Raw genomic sequence first — 21,994 nt, forward strand, 5'->3', positions numbered from 1 at the left:
TCTGGCTGAACAACCCCAGGTCTTGCAGCTTTTCTTCATACTAGAGGTGCTCTAGCCCTCAGATCATCTTTGTGGCCCTCCTCTGGACACAATTGAATAGGTCCATGTCCTTCTTATTCTGAGGAACCCAGAGCTACATATAGTACTCCAGGTACAAGGGCAGAGCAGAGGGGCAGAGTCCCCTCCCCACCCTGCTGCCCATGCTGCTTTGGATGCAGCCCAGGACCTCTGGGCTGTGAGTGCACATGGCTGGGTCATGTCCTTTGCATCAGGGCTGCTTTGCCCAGCCTGTTTTATGTTTGCAATTGTCCTGATTGTGGTGCAGGACCTTTGACTTGGCTTTCTTGAGCTTCATGAGAGAACCTTATCAGAGACCTGCTTCACAAGCCTATCAGCATCCCGCTGGATTGTATCCTTACCCTACTGCATGTCTATTTTACCACACATCTAGTACAATTCCCTTGTAATGAGCAGGGACAGAATGGTATGATACATGAAATCATATAATTTCTAAATAAAGCTCCTCTTACTGTTTTTCTAACTTTTACAATTTTTTGCTGTTATAGAAACCAAAAGTTTTCAGAAGCAAGAAAAAAAGAAAAAATATAAAAGAGCACAGTATCAATTCCACTGGATTTTGACCTGCCTTTTTTACAATTAACAGCCTTTCTAGAAGAAACAGAAGAAGATTATAAATTTATTATTAGTCTAATCCAGAGCAGAGGGAAAATCAGAAAAGCTTATAATCATGCCAACCAGAAAACCTGCTTTCAGGTCTGCCTTCAAACTGAAGAAATCCTTTTTATGCACAAAATCTTTCAAGTTTTAAAATAATTCTGTCATTCCAAAGCAAATGAAAGGGATAACTTCTCAGGGAAAACCCTTCAGTTCATTACCGTAAAGGAGGCCTATCAGTATAACAGTAATGTGTTATTAAATAACTTAAGATTCTCATGTGAACATCAGTTTGTGGCTGAAGTGAACCCTGTTCCTCAACAGAACATTCATGCAATATATGGGACAAGAAACAGAAAAATTATTCTGACTGTATTGTGGAAGTTTTCTGGGTGTTTTTACTCAAGACTGCTTAATGAACTCAAATTAACTTAAGGCTTAAGAATTCCAAGCTTGTGGTAGCAGAAATAGACAGGACACTTTGACATATAGTGTCATTATATTTTGTATCTGTAGCATGGCCTCACCTCTTGAACCTTTCGTTCTTTTAATGTGACTGAGAACCTGCCCTGTTCTTTTCTGTCCATTGTTGCTCATTCTGTTGTACACTTCTGAAATGCCATGGAGATATTCTTCCTGAGGCAGGGAGCATAAAAGCCCTAATTTCCACAACAATGTGATGTAATCTGACAATGCGTCATTAAATGTCATCTACTATAAACCTGAAAAAAGACAAATAGCTCTAGCGAAGATTGTGTAGTAGCACAACACAGCCCTACTTCACTATATAGAGAAAAAAAATCACTATCCTGACCTGCAACTAAATGTCACTTTTTACCCTTGCTATGCTTACTCAGTTAGGAATGCTCAGTGTCTTGCTGCCATAATAACAAAAAAGACCTGAAAGTGATAAAGAATAAATAAATTACTGGTGGAAAATAAAGCACATTCTATTTACAAAATACTTTAGCTATAGTTAACTTGCAGAAACAAGTACTCAGTATTATTTTATCCCATATGATATGCTTTACTTCCAGGTTAAAAACTTTTTGCTGTTGATTTTACATACCTTTTCAGGCTAAATGTAACCTTCATGCTTGATAAGAATGAGAACACCTTTTTTTTTTTTTTTTTGCATACGTTAGAAATCTGTCAGAGGGCTTCATTTCAGCTGGAATGAGTAACATCCTGTTCTTACGCACTAAGCTATATTTCTCATCAAAACCCCTTCACACCATTGTGGAAGGAGGAAAATGGCTGGTGAAGCAGCATACAATTTCTTTTTTTTTAGTAACTGCTGCTTTATTCTTTGCTTTTATGTGGAATTAACATTATGAAAAAGAGATGTTTTATGTAGTAGTTACTCTGATGTATTTTAAGCAGCCCGAGACTGGGAAATCTTGACATAATGAACAGTTTCTGCTTTGATAAAAGACAAAAGAACTTTTTTTACTAATTCTTATCCAGACTAAATAATTGCCTGAAATATGATGATTTTTTTTTTTAGCATTTTGGATTTCTACCAAACGTGAGGAGATCAGCTTCATTTTTATGGTTTCACTTCATTATTAGGTCAGAATTATGTTGCTGCATCCATTTGCTGAAAGATTAATTTAGATTAAGTTTTATAAAGATACATATTATAAAATGGGAACATAAGGCTAAATGTTTTAGCGTGGTTTTCATTTGCAAAATGGCATTTTTTCTGATCTGTTCAGTTAAATCAGGTAACTGAAGGGTTTTGAAGCTTAGCTGCTACCTAATGAACTTTTACAAAGAAGCAAAGACAACTGCATAATTCTGAACTTAACGCATACCACTGAAATTAAAAGTTTGTACTAAGTACATCCTCCTCAGGATGGGGAGTGCACAGTGTCCTTTTCCAAGGAGACATCAACTTCCATTGCAAGACTCTCTCATGTCTTGGGGTAATGACCTGCCTGGTGCCACCCAAGCTTCCCATCACACTGGAAGGGAAGTTGCTGGGTGGGCTCTGCTGCAAGACTGCTTCCCAAACACAGCTACTGACCTGTCTCTACGTTTTTCTTCCCACTCCTTCCCTAATACATCCCTTCCCCTTTTGTAGAGCAGGCATGACCCCATGGACCCTAAGTTTCAAAAATGTTCCTGTGCTTCTATCTTGGGGTGACCCCAAAATTGTCCAGTCCTGCTCAGCTTCCTTGCAGTACTTAAGGCCATGGTGCTCTGTTCTCCAGAAAACAGGGAAAAGATAATTGTCCTTTCTGAGTGCTATTTAATAATTAAATTGGAAAGAAGTGTTCATCTTCTTCCTTGGCTGCAAGAAAATACTAAAAATATAGAGGCAAAATGTGAAAAGAACAAAGTTGAAGCGGTAAAATAAAAATATCAATAAATGGAAAGGAACTATTATATAATTTTGGATGGAAATTCAAAAAATATGATGCATAAAACCAATGAAAATTACCTAAAATGAAGAAAAAAAAATCTTTCTCTCATCCTTCCCTCTACTCTCGAACTCTGTGATACCTTCTTTCAGAGTCAAATATCACAAGTATTTATCTTTTATAAATATGAGTGAACTCACAATATGTAGCAAATCTGTATGCTCTTCTATAAAAGAACGGTTAAATACTGCATGTTAGGAGATAAATGCCTTAGAAAAATAATTAAAAGTTAATAAAATATTTGCTGGTGATCAGATTCAAATATTTTAGAGGAAAATTATATCAAAAAAATCAACTAGCATAATTAATTTCCATCTTTTTTTCTTCAGAAGTTTCACAAGCTAATGAAGCTAGCTGAAGCTTCTAAACATTTTCATTCCCTCTAATGCAAGACCAAAACACTACATAAGTCTTAATGATTAGTTGTTTGCTCTAGAAGGAACAGAGTGTAGGCATATGGCATTCTCACAGAAGTGCTAGCATTGAGGCACAGGACTTGTGGTTCTTTCATGCAACAATTCATTTCAATTTGAGCAGCACTGCTGCTTCATGACTGTAAGAAATGTACTCTAAGCTTCATAGTTATAACAGGAATCAATATATATCATTGACAATTTTATCTAAATTAGAGTTAATAAGGACAATTATAATTTTCCTAAAAAATTGAATCTTTTTTTTAATTATGAGATAGACATATTCACTAACTGTTAGTAGCATATATATTGGTATAAAACTACCTTATGAAAGTAATGAAATACTGTGATTAAAGCTTTTTTTTTGCTTATGAGGTACTAGATACAGTTGATTTAGAGCTGAATGCATTTTGATTATATCATATAGCAATATAACATTATAATAATGAAATTTACATTTTATTTCAATTTCTTTATGACTCTCAGAAAATTCAAACTATTACATCTCTTCCTGGAATACCTATTTTATTTACATTTGGAGTAGGGATAAGTTGTGACTGTTTTGCATCAACAAGGAAAAAGAAATAGAAAAAAGTATTCACTTATAGCATGTTTTCATTTCAAGAGTGAATAATTTGATAACAAACAATTCTGAGACAATTAATTATGAATCACCACCCTCTAATACACTTCAGCATATTTTCTTCAACTCTATGTCTATTTTTCATTGTAGAGGAAGACTAGAAATGTCATTTGTATGTATGAGAAAAAATTTATTTGTGGATTTTAAGTCATATTTCAGTTCCTCAATTAGTTACTGTTCCTCATGCATTTATATTTAGTAACAATGTGCACATCCTTGTCACCTAATACTTCTAACAAGTCACAACTGCTGTATTTGAGCTGACTCAGTTACTTAGGCTCTCTGAGTTAAATAATGATAGTCTGTCCCCCTGAACATTTAAGTTCCAAAAACATGAGAGATAAACCAAAACATGAAATCTGAAAAGGCCGTGTCAGAAAATATAAAGTCACATCTCAGCCATAAATTCATTGAAATCATGACAGCAGTATCATACAACAAAGTCATTGCTGAAAGACTAGTTCAGTTCTATTTAATTGTATTTTCTGAACAGCTGGAATTCATGATTTTTTTTCCCCCTGAATGAAACACAGCTGTGGCTAAGAAAATATCTTCTAGAAGTCTGCTTATGAAAAGGGCTTTGGGAATAAAAAAAAAAGAGTTAGCATGAACCTTTTGCTGTGTAAGAGGAAGTGAAGATTTCTCTTTAGCACACAAAAAAGATCTGACTGTTCTTCCTCACACAAGTTTGAGATTGAAGTGATGTCACTGAAGTCAGCTAGAGTCACATCAATGTAGCAATGATTTATACAGTGGAGTGAAAACCCTAGACTTGGTTTTTAAAGTACATAAGAGACCTACAGATGATAAGCTAGTATTCTATTAGAGAATGAGAGGAAGAAAGGCAAATAAGAGAATAGAAATATTAAAAATTATTGCACTGCTACAAGGTATAGCTCTATAAATCTTGGTTCATATGTATTAAACGATAGGCAGTCTTGGGAATATTTTCCTACCCTATGACTCAGATTCAAAATTGATCATATCTAAGGTCTGAAAAAATGTGGTTAACTTTTATTTCCTATTCATTTTCTTCTTTTAAGCATCCCCAATTCCAGAATTTAGCCAGGTCTCCAGTAGGGAACTGCCAGAGTGTGTCAATAGACTTCTCTAAGCATCTCCACAGTAAACAACTAGACAAAAAAGAAACTCAAATGACCCAACAAAAAACCAATTAAAATGCTCAGCAAAAACCCAGTTAAAATGCTTTTGCTTTTGTCTTAGATAATATCCAACTTTTACAGATCTGTGTACCTCAGCTGGGTCTGTGAGCTCTTGAGAAAATGGGAGATGTGCCTTATCCCAGCTCTGAGAGCTTCTGCTTTATGATCAACTTAGGTAAAAGCACAAACATCTTTGATTCCTCCTTTGGAACTCAAGCCTGAGATCACCTATACAGCTTGTGGTCAAAACAAATTGCAAATTAATGACTGAACCTTCTCTTCTGCCCACTGTTTGAAACACAAATCACATGTACCATCAGTGCTTTCAAAGACCTCGGAGTATCTTATTGGAAAGTAACAAGGATTCCTGAAATCACAGCAAGATAGAGGCTCTGCAACATCATCTGTATTTCAAAAAAAGCACACAGACAACTCAAATCCTAGCTGCTTGGATGTCTCTTGCAAGATAGTGGTTAGACAGATTTTGTCAGTGGTGTAAGATTTTGGCATATCTTGAAAGTACAACCAGCAGCAGCTGGAACATGGCTTGTGCTCAGTCAGCGGGGATCTTTCCAAAGTCAGTGAACCTAGATCTGGTCCCATTGCAGGGAACAGACCTGCAGCGCTCATTAGGTTGTGGCATTAGTATCTTCTAATAGAATTTAATTATATGCAAAACTAATGCTTAGACAGTGTGCGCCTAGTACACAAAGACTCTGAAAACGGAGACTTCAAAAATATTAACATCTACTATGTATCAAGATAAGAGGAAAAAAAGCTTTACCAAATGCCATAAAATATCAGTGGCAATAAGGTTTTTAAACCTCTCTGAAATTTTGTTCTTCCTATAATGAACTATGATACAGTTAACATTTCCTTGAAGACGGATGAGTAAATGAAGTTCAGTTTACAGTTATATTCATTTGCGTATGCAGTCTTTTATGTATACTAGTATTTTCCCTAATACAAAGTGTTTTAAAAACTCAATAATTTCTTCCAAGTATGTCTATTTTACCAATAAACAGTATTTTTAACACCAGCAACAATGTTGCTAAATTATCATAAATTAGACTGAATTGATACCACTTAATTGTACCACTATCCTATTGATTCATTACAGTATTGTGCTGCTATGTCTAACTTACTGTTGAGCACATTTTGTAAGTGTATTGGGTCTGGCTGAGGTAGAGTTCATTTCCCCTTAGCAGCCCCCACGGTGCTGTGCTTTGCATTGGTAGCTGGAAGGGTGCTGATAACACACCAGTGCTTTGGCTACTGCAGAGCAGTGCTGTCCCTCTAACATTCCCTCCACATCAAGGGGCTGGCAGGGAACAAGATCCTGGGAGAGGATACAACCAGGGCCGCCGACCCGGAGTAACCAAAGGGATATTCCACACCATGTGGCATCAGCCTAGATATGAAAGGTAAGGGAAGGAGGAGGAATGGGGGGACATTTGTTGTTCTACAATGTTTTCCTTCCAGAGCAAATGTGTGCTGAAGCCCTGCTTCCCAGGAAGTGTCTGAACATTTCTTGCTGATGGAAAGTAGAGACTGACTCTTCCTTCTGCTTATGTGAGCACAGACTTTTGCTTTTCCTGTTTTTTGCTTTAGTAAACTTCCCTATCTCAGCCTACTAGCTGTTTTCCATCTAATTTCTCTCTACCCTGCCCTGCTGAGAAAGGGAGTGATAGAGCACTTGGCACCTGGCGCTCAGCCAAGGTCAAACCACTACAGTAAGTAATGATGAAATGTGTATAGATATTAATATTTACAAAAAAATATAGATATTTTCAGATATTAGGAAATGTCAGTAATACTTTGGGAGAAGATGATCTGACTCCTTCCAAAACTATTTTCCAAAGGTCTTTCTCCCTTCTAAGAGACTAAACTCACGACTTCATTTTTGTATGAGGTTAAAGAAGCAGAATTAAATGATCAGACCAACTGCACAGTGTGCTGTTTGCTCATTCCTATATTTAAAAACAATGAAGCTGTCTTTTCAAAGAAATAATGTTTTTTTAAATATATTGATGTGTGCATAATTCGAACTGCTTCTCTTCATGCTTCATGGAGGATGAGATCACACATTCTTTGGCATTGTTTTATCATAAAGGATGTAATTATATTTCTGTAATGTCAGGTTGGCTTTTCTTTCCCAGTTTTTCACAAAATATCGCTCTTTAATGAAAGCCAAGTTTACCATTATGCTGGTTTTAACACCAGCCAGAAAATAAACTCCAAATAAACTACTCCCCTTCACCCGCCCCATGCGGTAAGGGAAGGACAAAAGCAGAGACTATGGGTTGAGATAACAATTTACTGAAACTCAAAGCAATGGAATAAAACCCACACAATAACAACAGCAGTATTAATAGCAAAAAATATACAAAAAGAGAAGGTGATTTATGCACCAAAAGGTGTTTACCACTGGGAACACAAAACCAAGATGGTGGACGTCTTCCCCACACAAAGGCATTATGGCGACCATTCCTGTGTGCCTCCCACGAGGGCATTGGGAACTAAGGCAAGATGGCAGGGGGGCTGCCACAGTTAGTGTTTCCCACCTCCCAGGCTTGAAACAGCAACAAACAATGGCAAACAAGCTCCCCAAAACCTAAGTCATTGCCGTCAGGTTGCGCTGCTGTTCTGTTGAGCACAGTTGCTGCTGCCTGCACCACCATTTTTACTACTCTGCTGCACTGGAAGGCAGTCCCATGGGTGGCTGCCCCTTTTTCCAAACATTCTGATGTGTTCCTTTTGGCTTTGGTTTGGGCTCATCTGGGCTCCCTTCCACTTGGTTTCACCATCTCAGCTGAGCTGGGGTCCCTGCCCTCCACTCTTTTCCCTGTGGCAGGCTCCATGCCAGTGCTGTCAGTTCAGCACTGGTGTGAATTCGCTTTTTTTCTGCTTTTCTTTCAGCAACATGTCCTGTAGCCATGCTCTGGAGAAAACGGGGCTGGGCCAGTTCTTGAAGGGTTTGGTGTCAACACTTTACTGCTGGAGAGGGGGAGGCAAAATTATGCACTTTTGGTGGGGTGTTCAGTTTTCTTCCTTAAACCAGGCCCCCAGCACTGATGTGACTGGTATAGAATAACAACCTGGCCATGCCCACACTGCACTAAGTGCCACCCTCTCCCTGCCACCAGGACAGGCATCAATTCTGACCTGCTTGAGATACAACCTTTTAAAAGTCCTCCACCATACATCACTTTGTTCATTCTCATCACCTAAATTACAGATTTTTTTTAACTCTGTTTATCCTATTTTTACTGAATTAATGGTTGTAATAAGGTAACCACTAAATGAAAATCAAGATTTTGTGATTGCTGAGAGTTTGCAGACTCATTAGAACAGTCACTAAAAGGATCAAATAGTGACAAATATCATAAAACAAGTATCATGGCAGAAAAAGTTTTTAGTAGATGGTGTACCTCACAACTTCTATTTGTGATACTCTTACAGTATGTCATTACCTACTCTTAGAGAGATGAGTCAGACAAATTGAACCAAACCTATTGCTAAATCCTCCCCTTTAAGAGTCATCGTCCTCTCACTATGCTTCAGATTTCACTCTGGAGACAGAACTGAAACAATAGTGAGGTGTTTCAGAAGATAACCTCTTATCTGATTAACTGCTCTCACGTATCAGATCTGTAACATCTGCTATGGCCTTAAATCTGCTACCATCAACCATCAGCTCTGTAACCTGAGGACAAGTATTGCCAGATAAAAGAAGAAAGTGAAACTGGGTGCTTTACTGAAAGGCTCTGTTCCAACACTCCTGTTTAATTCCCTCCCTCCACACACAGACACATACACTTCTGATTAAACCAATAGTGCCTCAGGATTAAGTGATAAGTGAAAATGTGTGCATGAAGGCTTATTTGTGGCTTTGACCTTTCTTTAAATGCTGTGTTCTGCATAAGAGAAAATAAAACCACACACAAAAATGACTCAAACTTTAGACAGACCAACATGACAGAGAACTTTCCAAATTCTCTTTTGCATGGGAAAGATCATTACAAAGATTTCAGAGACAAAGTTGAACCTGTTTTCCTAAAAGAAAGAAAAGAATGGGCCAGAAAGCTTAGTGTAGATTCTTCAGAGGAAAAAAGAATAGCAATCTTTTTCTTTGCAGTAAAAACCTGTTTAATTTAGACCATAGTTAAACCAGTAAATCACTGAGTTCTGAACATATTATCTGACAGTTACCTTTGAATGTAGCCCAATGCTCGTTCGCCTACTTTAGGAGTGAAGTGTGGGTCCAATTCCACTTGTGGGACCCCAAGTGTCTCAGTATGTGTGACCTACAGCAGTACACCATCATTTCCATGCATCGCCCACTCCTGCTGTGCTGTATAACCACTGCATTCTTGTTTGATCTCAACACTTGGCAGTATTCACTAAACTCATTTGCTCTACTCTTTCTAAATTCCTATCAGAAACACAGGACCTGTCTTTATTAAAAGTTACAGTGAGATGAGTAAATAAACTCATTTCCACTTAGGGGTTTTGTGTTCCTGCGTGATTAATCCTATACAAAATAAATGTGGACATATAGGAGTTTCCACTCTTCATTTGGAACAGAATGCACACTCTTCACTATAGACTTTGCCTATTATACTTTCTCAGGGCAGGAATACTTTATTAAAATATGTATGGTATAGAGAAATCCAATTCTCAGGGGCATGTGTTATGCCCATATTTTTAAATGAAAAACATCTGCAACATCATGAAAGCATATTTGCATAAAAATTAAGTTAGCACATGATGCAAACTTAATTGCACTTGCACTCAAGCTAATTCTAACTGTATGTTCACAAAAATCACATTTAAAACTTTCATAATCATTGCATTAAATACAGATACTTAGATGAGAAATGAATTAGTAAAGCTATGTAATACTTAAGTAAATAATTCAACATGAAATGCTTGACAATCTTTGGATTTAATTAAAATAATACAAAAGAAGAATGTAAAATGACAATATAAAGTATAATTTTAATTTTGCCTTTATACCAAAATGACCTTCAGCATAGTATCTACTGATGAATAGCTGTTATATAAGAACTAAAGGGAAATACCATGTGCATTTCCATGTTACTAAGCAGCCCTCTGAGCCACTCTTTCTTCCACTTCACCTTTGCCTCTTTGCTGCTAGATGGTGTTCAAGCACTCTATGTGAAAATGAAGGAGAGGGAAAATGGAAGGAAAAAGGTGTATCATGAAACGTAGAAAAAGGAGTTAACTGGAGGAGGAAATGGTAGCATATGTAACCAGCAGGGAGGAGCTGAGCCAGTCCATGAGAGAAGTCTGGCACACTGTCAATACACAGAAGCAGTTCAACAAGGAATAATTCAATCTAAACACCTTTGGTGCCCTTCCTTTCCAATAACTGTTCAGCCTGCATACCTCGGTTTTGACAGCAGAAAGAGTTTTAAGGAAAGCAGTGGACACTTCTGTCAGATCATGGTCACTGTTCCACCTGTTCCTCTCTGAAGCCAAGCTGTATCTGAAAGAATGGCCAGCCATGCCCAAGCTGTTCCCACATACTAAGGATACAAAACAAATGGGAAAGAAAGGTTACATCGCACACTGCTAACTATTATGGTAGTTACAACTGCATTAGATTTGCAGCAGGACAGAAATCAAAGCGAACAGAGATGACACATGTGAATACTATAAATAGCTTACTACTGATGAAGTGATTTGTTCTGACTGGCTCACTTGGCATCAAGGATGACACATTATCTTGGCAAATATCTCATTAGTTTTTCCAGGAGAAGCCTGGACCGTCAAGAGAAAGGGAATACTTCTACTCTTGAAACACTGTATCCAGGGTAAAGTAAAAGAAAGTAAAAACTCTGCAGACACCACATATTTTCTTACATTCATTTTATTTCTTATCACAGCATTTCCTTCTGTGAAATAAGCAAGTTAATTAAATTAATAGAATAAAATTAAAATAAGAAATGAAATTAAATTAATTCAATTAATTAACTTCACTTAAAGCCACACAAAACTGTGAAGGATGTAAATGCACCTCCAGCACTCTCATTTCATTCCCTGATTTCTACTGCATTCCAGTAGAATGGAATTTAATTCCTTTAACTTGCAATGCTAAATCATGCTCCTGTATATGTATCTCTGTCTCAAAAGACTTGAACTGTACTTCAACCCATAATTACCAATAATTCAGCAAATTGCACCAAAGAAATATCTACTGATTTGACACCATATATGCATGTGCTTCAGCATGATGCAGTCTTTCACAGCATCCAGTCAATTCCTGCATTATCTCAAAGAGCAAGGTTCCATTATTTTGAGACCCATTTTTAAGTCAGAAAAATGTGTAGAAGGGAGTCTGGACACCTGTATCTGAACTTATGGCTCTCCATCTTGGGCACTGGGTAGATGGAAACTGTCCGGTCACATGTAGCAACTCCTTGAGTCGTGTCTCTATTTGATAAGGACTTTATTAAGAATATGTTGTGGTAAGAGATGGCAACACAAACTTTTGTTCCTTAGTGCTTTTCAGGCCTGTCTGGGGACTGACAGGTTTTCTCCTTCATGACACTATTTACATTTTGTCACATTTCTAATAAAACCTGATTTCATTTGGAATAGAAACAGGCATTTCAAACTTATTCACAGTGAAAGTTTGCAAAAAAGTAACTGTGTCAGCTAAAACATTCTGATAAAATTTGACTTGACACTGCTTCACACTGTTGGGATTTTTCCACCTTCTTAAGTATTATTATGGTAACATTGAAGAATTATTCTTTCACAAAGCCTTTACATAGCAGCAGCAGTTGGTTGAAAGATAAATCCACTGAGGCTTCTTAGACTGAGCTCCAATATTCTTCTGCCTACAGACTCAGTTCTTCTGTTACCCATTGGAATGAATATTCTTTCACAGGAGATACTGAAAGAAGCCATGGACTCCATGGCAGAAAGCTTATGGAAAGAAATAAGAGTGGATGACTGATTCCAGCAGAACTGGAGAAAAAGTGTTTGTCAGAGCAAGTGTGAATGCTGCGCAGAGGAAGGAACTAACTTAACTGGGAAAAGTTACATGCAGAATTTTAAGTTTAAAATAAGTTTTCTGAAAGAAGATGTCCACGTCATTCAATGTTTCAAATGACTTCTCGAGCACAAGCTTAAGTTACATCAAAACTCTGAAAGTATAAGGAGAACACCCAGGTGTTTTCCTGTGGTTATTTAACATATACCCTTTGGGCAAACAGTAGCAGAGATGACATGATGCACTGACCTTAGCATGAACTAGCTAACCACTTATCCAAGATGGGTTTCAGGGTTGCTCAGCCATGGTGATTCCAGAGCGATGAAGTCTTTCACCACTATGCTGCCCATACTACTTAAATTCTTTAAAAATGTACACTTGTCTGTTACAGCCATAATTTCAGTAGCACAGACATGTTCTGTAATCAAATATGCCTCTTTTTAAATTTTTTTTTTTTACTAAGCCGGTAATGAAATACAATTATTTACCCTTATTTTATTTTTATGCCAGATGTATCTATATGCAGTTCACCAATCCTTTGTGCATCCATGGGAAAAGATGGATCTTTCTGTTGAAGGAGCGCTAAACACCTTCATTAAAAATGAAGAGCCATTAAAGTCATAAAAAGCTGCCAAAAGTTTTATTAATTTAAAAAATTAAATTTTAATTAAATTCTAATATAATTGAATTAATAGAATTTAATTAAAACTTATAAACATTTAATGTTTTACAGTAAAATCTGCTTTAAACCTGGAGACACTGAATGGTCTATTTTTAGGGGATTTTTTAAGTAAGTAACTTTTATAGAGATGGCGTTAAGACCATGTTAAATTTACTGAAAATATATTATAGGTATACGTTAGGAAACAGGCATTTAATAGAAACTGAGCAGCATAGGTTGAAATATCTATAGTGTTAAAGCAAAATTTTGGTTCAGGTGGTTCCATGCTCACTACATATCCACATGCCAGTTGTTTAAACAAGTAGGTCTCTCAGAAATAGAGTTTGATGCTTCTCACTTGCAGAACATATTTGCTTAGAAAAAAGAAGAGATAATTCTTCTCTTGAATCTCGAAGTTCCACTATTAGTCTGAAAGGAACATTCGAAACCTCAGCTAGGTCTGACGTATGGTTACAGTCCATAGCAACTTCATTTTTTGCGTTCCAGTCACACCTCCCAACCTGTGTGGCATGCTGGCCCCTAACCTGCAGGTTTAGCATCCTCCTTTGTAGCCCTGTTTTGCTGTCTGTCCATTATGAGGTTTGTTTAGAAAATTACCAGATGCTGTGTATTTGTATTAAAATCCAGTTAGTTCACAGCTGGAAGAGGTGAAGGGAAGAAGAATATTCTTTGCCAAAGGCAGCTGAAGGAGAACATCCTAGAGACTACAAGGATGACTCTGAGAGACAAAGATGGAAGAGGCATTTATTGTAATAAAGTGTTGTAATTAAAGTGTCAGCTTTGATGTGAGAAATTGGTCAGATTACACTGCGTTTTTATTGTTGCTTCTATTTATACAGAGAAAGTAATGGCTTCCTGAGACCTCATAGGACTGAATGGTTTAGTCCCAAGGTTAGGTTATTGTCTCTGGAGTTGTTATTTGGGGTGGTCTGTGCAGCAGCATCCCGAAAACACACTTTTGAAAACATTCTTTCCTTTTGTTAGCTTAAGCAGAAGTACAGGCTCTCTAACCTGGCCCCTCAGAAAAGCATTTAAGTGGACTCAGCCGGTAACAAAGTCAAAACCCTTTAGCAGTGCTAAATTTCTAATACAGAAGCTGAACCAATTAGCTGAATATAGCCTCTGAGCTGAACATAGCTTTTTAGAAGTACCTTCACCTTCTGTTTGTCTCTCTCCTTGAAAACGTCACTAAAATCTTATACACAATGACACAGGAGGTAGAAATGTAAGCTCTTCTTTGCAATATGTAGCCACTACTTTGTAAAAGGTACAGTGTCTTGTTTGATAGAGAAAGGCCTTTTTGGCATCCTTTGCATTATCTACTAGTCAGCACATTGTATAGCACACGGTCAGCTTCTTGAGGTTTCATACGCAAGTCCGTTTCAGCTCCCTCCACTGGCTTAGTTCCTCTGAGTGAGCCTTAAGTAATTGGATGCTACAGGGAATTCATTCTATTTGTCCTGAAGGTAAAAAGAGGAAGTGGTCCTTAGAAACATAGGCAAGAATATAATCACTTGTAGAAAATAAAGCTAAGAAAAGTCTAAAGAAACCGTTAACAAAACATGATATAATGTTAACCCAAGTGCAACAAAAAAGCAGCATCAGTTCAGATTTAAGAAATTTTTAAATCTAGGAATTGACATTTCATGTATGAATTCTTCCTGTACACACTGCTCAGCAAAATTGCTTTTGATACTGCATTAACCCCTGTAGTCCTTGCAATAATAAATGAGTACATAAAGAATATGTTCCTTATTGTCTGTATATTCCTTATTCCTGTAGATAAGAGTAAGCAAGAAATAGTGAGTTTTGGCTAAGGGCTAGCAAATTTTCTGGGATCACTCAGAATTCAGAGCAAGGAACTGAACCTCTTTGAGCTCGTTAACATCAGCAGCTTTCAGACCACAACATAAAAAACAATTAATGCACTGAAATGTATTATCTGGGTAACAGAAACCAGAGGGAAAAGCTTAAATTTCACTGGAAAAAACTGCCCCCCAAACAAACATTGAGTCATGTGACTTTTATCTCAGTTTGACAATACAGGACAATCAGCTTGCCTGAACCCAGCAATATGCTGATCTTTTCAAACTTTCATCTTTTTCTTTTTTTCCTCATCCCTTTATAGATATAAGACTGCACTACTAGAAAATATGATTATGTTATTAAAGAGATGCATTCTGAAATTCATGCTTAGGGAGAAAACAAGAAAAGATGCATCTTATGTTTGTGTTTGTGTGCCACGAAGAGAAATATTTTTCTTTAATTATATAATTTGAAATCACATCTGTTAAGAACCACTTGCAAATCATAAAATTTTTGAAAGCACAAGAAGAGCTTTGCTAAAGTATTGAAAAATGAACTGCTACACAAATTATCTTCTAAATAATACACAATAATTATAGCAATACACAAGAAAAACACTTTGTTGGAATAGGGCACAAACAAGGTTATATTTGCAGAAGCACTAAATGGCATGGGCAATCTACTTCTCATATCCACATACTCTGTTTATATTCTGCTGTTTTCAAGCAGAACATACTTCTGTCACTTGAAAATCTCATAGGTCTTGCTGCTTAGAAATTAACAAGAGCTACTCTCAGCAGCTTGAATGCAAATGAAAGAGACATTAGATAAAATGATTAAATAACAAGAGCAGAGGCTGGAAATTAGGTCTACTTTTTTTTTGAGTCAGTTGCTCATTACTAGGTAAGATAATTATGTGCACTCCTAATTTTGTTTTCTGACTACAGGCTATTTGGCAGTTATATGCAAAATGGAAGGGGTGTGAACACAACAGCAACCTCTACCTTGTTGATACACCTACTCACCCCTCAAGAGGAAGGCAGTGCTTAAGTGCCTCAGACTGAAGGGTTAGCTGGCCACAGGACTCCCACACTCTGGGTAAGCCCTCAAGTTACTGAATTTTTTGGGGAAAAAGGAAACTTTATTTGTGTCTGCTCCTCTGTTGTTCCAGAAAAATAACTTTTGATTTGATAACATTTAAACACCAAACACCAAGACAGATGCTTGGACATTTGGAAGTATTGGGATTGGGATTGGATATAAGACTGTCATAGTGTACAGAAGTACATGGTAAATAACAGAGTGAGATGCATTAGTCCTTAGGAGATTGAAGTTCTGTTTCTAACCGTGCCCAGTATTGTACCACATGAGTTTCCACATTCCTTATTCTGTAGTGATTTTAGTGCTAGGAAGAATAAAGCAGTCATAGCAGAGGTACCTAGAGAAGAGGACAATGACAATCTATCTTTTTAAGGCCTATAGTTTTCATGGTCTTATTTCAAAGTCCTTGTATAGTAAGTGAATTCTCAAGAGTGATTCAGATTATCCAAGTTATCAGCTTACAGCAAGATATTGTGAATATCCACTCTTGAGTGAGAAGCAGACAGGAATGACATGTCTAAGTATTTATAAAGTCTTCATCTACCATTGCAATACAATAAGCTATCAAAATCATATACTTATTTCCTTTACCTTTGTATTGTGAAGGGGGAAAGGGCAAATAATTGCATTTACTTCTATTATCAAACTGATAATACAGAAGGACCTAAAAAATTGAACCCTTGTTAAAACTGCTTCTCTTCAGATGCTTGTTGATACAGTCTATTAGAACAGAGTTATTTTTCACTCAGCTCCTCCTAGGATATTTTGTGGTTGAAATGCAGAACAGATTTCTGTAGAAAATTGCAAGACTACTTTCATGGTACCCAAAGAAAAGTTGAAGTGGTTTGAACTCCAAAACATAACTGAAGGATTTGCTTTATGAACAATGAACTGGAGGTCCTTCAAGTGTCAAGGGAAAGTTATCTATCAATACCAGGGATTTTACATCATTGGGAGCTCCTATCACTTTTTTTCAGAAAGCGCTCCACACGTAATGGAATAGTGTATTGAATAATGTTTATCATCTTTACTAATTAATTTTTCTCTTTTTTTAGCAGTGGTTAGGGAAAAAAACCAACCACCAGAACCCAACATTCCAGAACCACATTTTTATTTATGAATGATGCAGAACACATGTTTGTACAAAAAGGGAAATATATCCAAATCATGCCTGTATTTATCTCATCAGAAGTTTTGCTTATGTCTGGTACAAAAAGGGAAATTGACTATTTCTGTATAAATTATAATGATCATCTTCTAGTAAAGATCATGCACAAGTTCAGTACAAGTAAAAAGCTAATATGGATCTAGTAATTTAAGTCAAAATTTAATGCTCAGTCAACTAGGATGCAGTTTGACATTTAAATAGCTGACTTAATTTTTAAATGAGCTGCATGTATGCAATATCCATAAAGGCTAGTGTTTTTTATAAATAAAACTTCTGTAAAGAATTTTTATTATCATTAAGCATGCATAAATTCTTTATAAAATGGATTCAGAACACTAAAGTAAGCATAAAAGTATTATGACCTGAAAAAAATCAGTTTGAGAAAAATGAGGAACTCTGGAACATGGGATCAGGCCAACTGTGGGAGAAAACTTGAGCCAATAAGGAGAAAAATTGGTGTCTAGGTCCTCTTAGTTGTCAACAGTTGCATGAAAGATTGAAATTCAGATTGCCCCTTGCATCTTTTCTGATTCATCATTCATCATCTGGGCTGGTTTTAGCCTAATAAAACTGTTGAAAGATACCTTTTTGAAAAAAAAAAAGACCATGGCCATCTGTCCATGCCTCTAAAGGTATAGGAAGTTACACATTTTTTCCTCAGTTGTACACAAACGTATCAGAAACCAACACATGATTTGTACAGGCCTCTGGCCAGAGCCCTTGGGACTCTGATGACATTAGAAACTCCACTTTCTAGACTGCAGACCAATCTATGTCTTAGATTGCAGACAGAGCCATGTAATTATTATTTTCCATTCCAAGTGTTACAATGAGGCCACCTAAATCTTAACAGCTTGTAAAATATCTCTATTTTTGAGATAAATTGTCAGCCTACACACCCCATTATCTTCAGTGCTGCAGATAAGGATGTCACACTACTATAAAAATGATGTGGATTGGATTTGACCCAGGCACAGACACACATCTATGGAAACATGCAGACTGCCGATTGTTTAGTGACCTCCTGCATGCTTATGCAGGGAGGAAATGGGAACCTCCTTTGCAATGCCTAAAGCCCCTGTGGGGAAAAAGATTCCTTTCTCTTTGTCCTGATTTACAAGCAGATGGTAAAACCTTTCATATAGTTCTTGTCCCAAAAAATGGCTGCTCAGAAATGCAGATTCACAGAAAGTTATATAAAAATGTCTGACTAAAAATGTTACCTCTGAAAGTGGTGTGTACAGACATCTGTTCATCACAGAAACATCTTGAAACAACTTCAAGAATTGTTTCTTTCCAAGCAATGGTATCAAACAAAACAGAAAGTAAGGAAATTGTCAACAATAATAAGGAAGATCACAGTTTTTCCTCAACTGTTTTCCAGTGAAATCTGCTCCTGGGAAAAAGAACTCTCTATCCTAAATTTCTAATATAGCAAAAGATATTTGGTTTTTTGTATTACCTTTGCTGGACTGTTGCCTGTCTGCAATCCAACCTACTGGCTACTGAGCACTTTTTATAAGTTTTCTATGAATATTCAGAATTATATTAGCAATATTTGGAGAGATGTAAAATCTATAACATGGTATACTCAATTAACTGACCATATGGCCCTCAGCATGGTGAGGTAGAGCCAGGACAGGGAGGGTCATATGGGCAGCTAACACACTTTGCTCTTCTGGGGCTACCAGTTTCTCAGACTTTCTATTACTCCCAATGAAATCTTGATAAAAAGGCTCTCTTAGATTTAATCTGAATGGAATCAGCCCCCTGACCATTACCAGTTTCAACACTGGGCTGACATTTTTCAGTGTTTCTAGGAGGATGACTAGACTGTGATGTAATGGTGATGTCCTAAGTAATGGGTTCAGGAAAACTGAAGGAAAAAAATGAATTGTTGCAGATAATGTGATATAAAGTACAATCATACAAATTGCATCCAGGAACATAAAAGGAAAAGAAGAGGAAAAGGAATCCCAGTTAGTTAGTATTTACAGAAGAAGAACACTTCTGCTGCCTTCAGCCTGTATAAGAGAATGTTGCATAAATATAAAATTATTTCTTATTACTACATCTCATCTACTCAAGTACTGTTGGTTTGCAGCTGCTAGTTAGAAGTCTGTGGGACAACAGTGACATTTTTGGGCATTGTTTCACTACAACAGTTATACTGGTCTTAGGATAGGAAACCTGTCTCTGCAAAGGTTCCATGCAAAGGTTCCAGAAATGTACATGCAAACAAATGGGAGCAAGGTTTCATCTGCAAGAATGCAAAACCAATTTGTGGAAAGAAAATTCTCACCTCTGTGACTGCTCACCACTCTACCCTTCCCCCTCCTGCCTCTCTTGATCCATGAAGAAAGTGTTTTCTGAACTAGCCCAATGAATTTATCAACTACACATCTAGTATATAACGACCTTGTACTCCACATGTGGGTGTTTTAAGGCAGTCAAATAACAGCACCAATAACATTAATCCCTTTGGTAATTACAATGATCAAAGAAACAGAGAAAAATTGCAGGTTTTAACTGGGGAAACTGCTGGTTAATTTGTTTGCTCCCTGGGATGTGTTGAGGGACTAATTAGCTAAATCATGGTGAGTTTTAAATATCTATGTGTTTCCTAGAAAATAATTAGTTGTTTCATTAAAAAAATAATGAGGTACCAGGTAGATGGATATGCAACATTAGAAATGTATGGACAGCAGATTTTAAGGTTCTTGGTTTACTTATTAATGCAACTTAATTCACATGATGTCTGCAGCATTGCTCACTTGCTGTCTCCCACTACGGCCTCTTCTGTATCTAAATCTGGAAGAGCCTTGGCTCCTGCTTACACTCTGCTTTGATTCTCTTCTCAAAGACTAACTGTTCTCATAGCTAATACCAGCATGCAAATCACATGGCCCTTTCCCACTGCTAATTTTTGAACCACACCTGGTAGTTTTTGAAAATCTCAGCGGGCGCAAGCCAAAAGCACAAGTGTCACTCCAACAATTTATCACCATAAGCAAGATCACTGCCCATGTTCTGAGTCCATAAATATGCTCAGAACTGGTCAGCTTGCTAGTTGTGATATAATTTAGGAGTTTAGGTGCATTGAGTTCCTTCTATAATTGTTAGATATGTTTCTATACCACCTACTAAGTCTCTGGATACTAGAAACTTTCCTTGCGGTTAGTGTTGATGCTATAACTTTTACATTGTACATTTCGAGATGATTAGTATTTTAGAAAATAGGGAAACAAATTTCAGTGAAATGTTGTTAAAGACATAATCTGTGGAGATTGATTTGCAGAAAGTCGGCCTCTGCTGTCACGGGGGCACGCTCAGTCCTGGTGAAGAATATAGAACAGCAGTAGAGTAGATGCAAGTAAGATACGTATGACATGTGCAAATAAAATATCAGCACAAGATTGTTATAAAATTATGAACATAAATGAAAAGTGGAAAGAGGAAAAGAGGAAAATGTGGTGGACAAAGTTAGCACCCCGCTATCCACGAGAAAGAAAAGGCATAATAACTTTCATTACAGAGTCTGACTCAAGCTGAGGACATAACTTCTGGACATTAATACATCTCACAAAGGTTAGAGAAAATGTATGTGGAACTCCAAAGAAAACACAAATAGGCTGATGCTAACAAAGAAAACTGGGGCTGTTGTTTTGTTGCAGTTGTTGAGTGCATTTGGATTTGTTTCTTACAGAAAGAAGACCTGCCTAAGCAATTGTTAAAGACAGCTGTGCCTCTGTATGTGTGAAACCTTTGCAATATATGCAAAAAGAAATTGTGTGAAAAGGACTCACATCACATGGATGAGGTACAGTAAAATTCTTATCAAGACCCACAGTGAGAATAACTAATTACATTCCTGAATTTGGGCAGTGAAAGGAATGGTAAGGAACTTACATATCATTCTATTTTGCATTAAATATCTAAAAGATAGAGGAAAAAACCCCAAAGTCCTAATGGCATGTTTTGGGGTTGGTTGTTGGGGTGGTTTTTTTGTTAGTTCTGTTTGTTTGTTTCGGTGCTTTTGTTTTGGTGTTTGTGTGTTTGAGTCCTTTTTATTTTTGTTTGGTTTTTGTTAGTTTGGGTTTTTTTACATTTTTACATGATACGGACTACAGGGAATCAGACTAACATGAAGTCTGGCTGGTTGAAAGGCCTCAGTTCTTCAAGATCAGCTCTGGAAAGTTAGGGGACTATTACCGCAGGCCTGGTTCCTACAGTATATCACCGTGTCCCGCAGCCATAGGGAGGAGGAGGAGGAGAAGATCCAGCAGGGCAGGAATTGTGCAGCAAGATTGATTTATTTAATTATTTTACAAACCTTTTATAGACTTTTTCTTCATAGTCTAATTGGACAAAGGACCAGCCACCCCTTGGGGATGATTGGCCAAAATCCTAAAACATCCATTATCAAAATATTTTCTACTATACCATAAACAAGACTTTCCAAGGTTGCAGGTGGCTTGGTTGTTTACATTCCCTGCTACCTCTTCTGTGAGAGAGAAAAGTCTCTCACGGACTTAGAAAAATAACAAGAAGATCCTCACTAACAGCATTTTTGTACCTACAATTCCCCCTTTTTGTTTTATAAGATAACAACTCTACTATTAATCCTAAATAGAAATCTACATCAGTTATTAATTCTAAAAATGTCCTTAAGGCTTTAACTATCTGACTCCATAACAAGAAATTTAAAATTCAGTCTCTGCTTGTGGAGGGACCATCCCAGTCTCTGCTTGTAGAAGGACCATCTGCCTGATGGTTGACATCCTGGTCATCATCAGAAGAGTCATTAGGTTGATGATCTACATTCTGGTTGCCATTTGGATGGTTGGCGTTCTGGTCATCATTTGGAGGTTGCCTGTTCTGCCTCTGGTGCCG

The 21,994-nt window shown here is 37.1% G+C and overlaps 1 long non-coding RNA gene across 2 annotated transcripts in view; it reads left to right on the plus strand.

The window, feature by feature from the left end:
- The window catches only part of LOC108448752, a 112,446-nt gene that overhangs the window by 12,804 nt on the left and 77,648 nt on the right, over positions 1-21,994 (plus strand). For both annotated transcript variants that reach the window (XR_001864766.1, XR_001864767.1), the window contains exons 3-4: positions 15,780-15,930; positions 20,808-20,921. This is a non-coding gene — a long non-coding RNA (uncharacterized LOC108448752). The remainder of the gene's footprint in view (positions 1-15,779; positions 15,931-20,807; positions 20,922-21,994) is intronic.

Source organism: Corvus brachyrhynchos, unplaced genomic scaffold (genome assembly GCF_000691975.1).
Source record: "Corvus brachyrhynchos isolate BGI_N302 unplaced genomic scaffold, ASM69197v1 scaffold408, whole genome shotgun sequence".
NCBI classification, from domain to species: domain Eukaryota; kingdom Metazoa; phylum Chordata; class Aves; order Passeriformes; family Corvidae; genus Corvus; species Corvus brachyrhynchos.